Raw genomic sequence first — 6,000 nt, 5'->3', positions numbered from 1 at the left:
AAATGTTCTGTAGATATCTATTAAATCCATTTGTTTCATAAATTCTTTTATCTTCAATGTGTCTCTGTTTAGTTTCTATTTCCCCGATCTTTCTATAGATAAGAGTGGGTTGTGAAGTCTCCCTCTATTATGGTGTGCAGTGCAATGAATGATTTGAGGTTTACTAAAGTTTCTTTAATGAATGTGGATGCCATTGCATTTGGAGCAAAGATATTCAGAATTGAGGGTTCATCTTGGAAGATTTTGCCTTTCATGATCATTAACTGTCCCTTCTTGTCTTTTTTGATAACTTTGGGTTGGAAATTGATTTTATTCTATATTAGAATGGCTACTCCAGGTTATTTCTTCAGACCATTTGCTAGGAAAATTGTTTTCCAGCCTTTTACTCTGAGGTAGTGTCTGGTTTTGTCCCTGAGGTGGGTTTCTTTTTTTTTTTTTTTTTCTTTTTTTTTTTCCATTTTTTATTAGGTATTTAACTCATTTACATTTACAATGCTATACCAAAAGTCCCCCATATCCACCCACCCCCACTCCCCTGCCCACCCACTCCCCCTTTTTGGCCCTGGTGTTCCCCTGTACTGGGGCATATAAAGTTTGCAAGTCCAATGGGCCTCTCTTTCCAGTGATGGCCGACTAGGCCATCTTTTGATATATATGCAGCTAGAGTCAAGAGCTCTGGGGTACTGGTTAGTTCATAATGTTGTTCCACCTATAGGGTTGCAGATCCCTTTAGCTCCTTGGCTACTTTCTCTAGCTCCTCCATTGGGAGCCCTATGATCCATCCATTAGCTGACTGTGAGCATCCACTTCTGTGTTTGCTAGGCCCCGGCATAGTCTCACAAGAGACAGCTACATCTGGGTCCTTTCAATAAAATCTTGCTAGTGTATGCAATGGTGTCAGCGTTTGGATGCTGATTATGGGGTGGATCCCTGGATATGGCAGTCTCTACATGGTCCATCCTTTCATCTCAGCTCCAAACTTTGTCTCTGTAACTCCTTCCATGGGTGTTTTGTTCCCAAAACTAAGGAGGGGCATAGTGTCCACATTTCAGTCTTTATTCTTCTTGAGTTTCATGTGTTTAGCAAATTATATCTTATATCTTGGGTATCCTAGGTTTGGGGCTAATATCCACTTATCAGTGAATACATATTGTGTGAGTTTCTTTGTGAATGTGTTACCTCACTCAGGATGATGCCCTCCAGGTCCATCCATTTGGCTAGGAATTTCATAAATTCATTCTTTTTAATAGCTGAGTAGTATTCCATTGTGTAGATGTACCACATTTTCTGTATCCATTCCTCTGTTGAGGGGCATCTAGGTTCTTTCCAGCTTCTGGCTATTATAAATAAGTCTGCTATGAACATAGTGGAGCATGTGTCCTTCTTACCAGTTGGGGCATCTTCTGGATATATGCCCAGGAGAGGTATTGCTGGATCCTCTGGTAGTACTATGTCCAGTTTTCTGAGGAACCGCCAGACTGATTTCCAGAGTGGTTGTACAAGCCTGCACTCCCACCAACAATGGAGGAGTGTTCCTCTTTCTCCACATCCACGCCAGCATCTGCTGTCACCTGAATTTTTGATCTTAGCGATTCTGACTGGTGTGAGGTGGAATCTCAGGGTTGTTTTGATTTGCATTTCCCTGATGATTAAGGATGTTGAACATTTTTTCAAGTGCTTCTCTGCCATTCGGTATTCCTCAGGTGAGAATTCTTTGTTCAGTTCTGAGCCCCATTTTTTAATGGGGTTATTTGATTTTCTGAAGTCCACCTTCTTGAGTTCTTTATATATGTTGGATATTAGTCCCCTATCTGATTTAGGATAGGTAAAGATCCTTTCCCAATCTGTTGGTGGTCTTTTTGTCTTATTGACGGTGTCTTTTGCCTTGCAGAAACTTTGGAGTTTCATTAGGTCCCATTTGTCAATTCTCGATCTTACAGCACAAGCCATTGCTGTTCTGTTCAGGAATTTTCCCCCTGTGCCCATATCTTCAAGGCTTTTCCCCACTTTCTCCTCTATAAGTTTCAGTGTCTCTGGTTTTATGTGAAGTTCCTTGATCCACTTAGATTTGACCTTAGTACAAGGAGATAAGTATGGATCGATTCGCATTCTTCTACACGATAACAACCAGTTGTGCCAGCACCAATTGTTGAAAATGCTGTCTTTCTTCCACTGGATGGTTTTAGCTCCCTTGTCGAAGATCAAGTGACCATAGGTGTGTGGGTTCATTTCTGGGTCTTCAATTCTATTCCATTGGTCTACTTGTCTGTCTCTATACCAGTACCATGCAGTTTTTATCACAATTGCTCTGTAGTAAAGCTTTAGGTCTGGCATGGTGATTCCGCCAGAAGTTCTTTTATCCTTGAGAAGACTTTTTGCTATCCTAGGTTTTTTGTTATTCCAGACAAATTTGCAAATTGCTCCTTCCAATTCGTTGAAGAATTGAGTTGGAATTTTGATGGGGATTGCATTGAATCTGTAGATTGCTTTTGGCAAGATAGCCATTTTTACAATGTTGATCTTGCCAATCCATGAGCATGGGAGATCTTTCCATCTTCTGAGATCTTCCTTAATTTCTTTCTTCAGAGATTTGAAGTTTTTATCATACAGATCTTTCACTTCCTTAGTTAGAGTCACGCCAAGATATTTTATATTATTTGTGACTATTGAGAAGGGTGTTGTTTCCCTAATTTCTTTCTCAGCCTGTTTATTCTTTGTATAGAGAAAGGCCATTGACTTGTTTGAGTTTATTTTATATCCAGCTACTTCACCGAAGCTGTTTATCAGGTTTAGGAGTTCTCTGGTAGAATTTTTAGGGTCACTTATATATACTATCATATCATCTGCAAAAAGTGATATTTTGACTTTCTCTTTTCCAATTTGTATCCCCTTGATCTCCTTTTGTTGTCGAATTGCTCTGGCTAATACTTCAAGTACTATGTTGAAAAGGTAGGGAGAAAGTGGACAGCCTTGTCTAGTCCCTGATTTTAGTGGGATTGCTTCCAGCTTCTCTTCATTTACTTTGATGTTGGCTACTGGTTTGCTGTAGATTGCTTTTATCATGTTTAGGTATGGGCCTTGAATTCCTGATCTTTCCAGAACTTTTATCATGAATGGGTGTTGGATCTTGTCAAATGCTTTTTCTGCATCTAACGAGATGATCATGTGGTTTTTGTCTTTGAGTTTGTTTATATAATGTATTACATTGATGGATTTTCGTATATTAAACCATCCCTGCATCCCTGGAATAAAACCTACTTGGTCAGGATGGATGAGTGCTTTAATGTGTTCTTGGATTCGGTTAGCGAGAATTTTATTGAGGATTTTTGCATCGATATTCATAAGAGAAATTGGTCTGAAGTTCTCTATCTTTGTTGGATCTTTCTGTGGTTTAGGTATCAGAGTAATAGTGGCTTCATAAAATGAGTTGGGTAGAGTACCTTCTACTTCTATTTTGTGAAATAGTTTGTGCAGAATTGGAATTAGATCTTCTTTGAAGGTCTGATAGAACTCTGCACTAAACCCATCTGGTCCTGGGCTTTTTTTGGTTGGGAGACTATTAATAACTGCTTCTATTTCTTTAGGTGATATGGGACTGTTTAGATGGTCAACTTGATCCTGATTCAACTTTGGTACCTGGTATCTGTCCAGAAATTTGTCCATTTCGTCCAGGTTTTCCAGTTTTGTTGAGTATAGCCTTTTGTAGAAGGATCTGATGGTGTTTTGGATTTCTTCAGGATCTGTTGTTATGTCTCCCTTTTCAGTTCTGATTTTGTTAATTAGGATTTTGTCCCTGTGCCCTTTAGTAAGTCTAGCTAAGGGTTTATCTATCTTGTTGATTTTCTCAAAGAACCAACTCCCGTTTGGTTAATTCTTTGAATAGTTCTTCTTGTTTCCACTTGGTTGATTTCACCCCTGAGTTTGATTATTTCCTGCCGTCTACTCCTCTTGGGTGAATTTGCTTCCTTTTTTTCTAGAGCTTTTAGATGTGTTGTCAAGCTGCTAGTATGTGCTCTCTCCCGTTTCTTCTTGGAGGCACTCAGAGCTATGAGTTTCCCTCTTAGAAATGCTTTCATTGTGTCCCATAGGTTTGGGTACGTTGTGGCTTCATTTTCATTAAACTCTAAAACGTCTTTAATTTCTTTCTTTATTCCTTCCTTGACCAAGGTATCATTGAGAAGAGTGTTATTCAGTTTCCACGTGAATGTTGGCTTTCCATTATTTATATTGTTATTGAAGATCAGTCTTAGGCCATGGTGGTCTGATAGGATACATGGGACAATTTCAATATTTTTGTATCTATTGAGGCCTGTTTTGTGACCAATTATATGGTCAATTTTGGAGAAGGTCCCTTGAGGTGCTGAGAAGAAGGTATATCCTTTTGTTTTAGGATAAAATGTTCTGTAGATATCTGTCAGGTCCATTTGTTTCATAACTTCTGTTAGTTTCACTGTGTCCCTGTTTAGTTTCTGTTTCCACGATCTGTCCTTTGAAGAAAGTGGTGTGTTGAAGTCTCCCACTATTATTGTGTGAGGTGCAATGTATGCTTTGAGCTTTACTAAAGTGTCTCTAATGAATGTGGCTGCCCTTGCATTTGGTGCGTATATATTCAGAATTGAGAGTTCCTCTTGGAGGATTTTACCTTTGATGAGTATGAAGTGTCCCTCCTTGTCTTTTTTGATAACTTTGAGTTGGAAGTCGATTTTATCCGATATTAAAATGGCTACTCCAGCTTGTTTCTTCAGTCCATTTGCTTAGAAAATTGTTTTCCAGCCTTTCACTCTGAGGTAGTGTCTGTCTTTTTCCCTGAGATGGGTTTCCTGTAAGCAGCAGAATGTTGGGTCCTGTTTGTGTAGCCAGTCTGTTAGTCTATGTCTTTTTATTGGGGAATTGAGTCCATTGATATTAAGAGATATTAAGGAAAAGTAATTGTTTCTCCCTTTTATTTTTGTTGTTAGAGTTGGCATTCTGTTCTTGTGGCTGTCTTCTTTTTGGTTTGTTGAATGATTACTTTCTTGGTTGTTCTAGGGCGTGATTCCCGTCCTTGTATTGCTTCTTTTCTGTTATTATCCTTTGAAGGGCTGGATTCGTGGAAAGATATTGTGTGAATTTGGTTTTGTCATGGAATACTTTGTTTTCTCCATCTATGGTAATTGAGAGTTTGGCCGGGTATAGTAGCCTGGGCTGGCATTTGTGTTCTCTTAGTGTCTGTATAACATCTGTCCAGGCTCTTCTGGCTTTCATAGTCTCTGGTGAAAAGTCTGGTGTAATTCTGATAGGCCTTCCTTTATATGTTACTTGACCTTTCTCCCTTACTGCTTTTAATATTCTATTTTTATTTAGTGCATTTGTTGTTCTGATTATTATGTGTCGGGAGGAATTTCTTTTCTGGTCCAGTCTATTTGGAGTTCTGTAGGCTTCTTGTATGATCATGGGCATCTCTTTTTTTATGTTTGGGAAGTTTTCTTCTATTATTTTGTTGAAGATATTAGCTGGCCCTTTACGTTGAAAATCTTCATTCTCATCAATTCCTATTATCCGTAGGTTTGGTCTTCTCATTGTGTCCTGGATTACCTGGATGTTTTGAGTTAGGATCCTTTTGCATTTTGTATTTTCTTTGACTGTTGTGTCGATGTTCTCTATGGAATCTTCTGCACCTGAGATTCTCTCTTCCATTTCTTGTATTCTGTTACTGATGCTCGCCTCTATGTTTCCAGATCTCTTTCCTAGGGTTTCTATCTCCAGCGTTGCCTCGCTTTGGGTTTTCTTTATTGTGTCTACTTCCCCTTTTAGTTCTAGTATGGTTTTGTTCATTTCCATCACCTGTTTGGATGTGTTTTCCTGTTTTTCTTTAATGATTTCTACCTGTTTGGCTGTGTTTTCCTGCTTTTCTTTAAGGGCCTGTAACTCTTTAGCAGTGCTCTCCTGTAATTCTTTAAGTGACTTATGAAAGTCCTTCTTGATGTCCTCTATCATCATCATGAGAAATGTTTTTAAATC

Source organism: Mus musculus, chromosome Y (assembly GCF_000001635.26).
Source record: "Mus musculus strain C57BL/6J chromosome Y, GRCm38.p6 C57BL/6J".
Classification (NCBI taxonomy): domain Eukaryota; kingdom Metazoa; phylum Chordata; class Mammalia; order Rodentia; family Muridae; genus Mus; species Mus musculus.
This window is presented reverse-complemented; position numbering follows the sequence as displayed.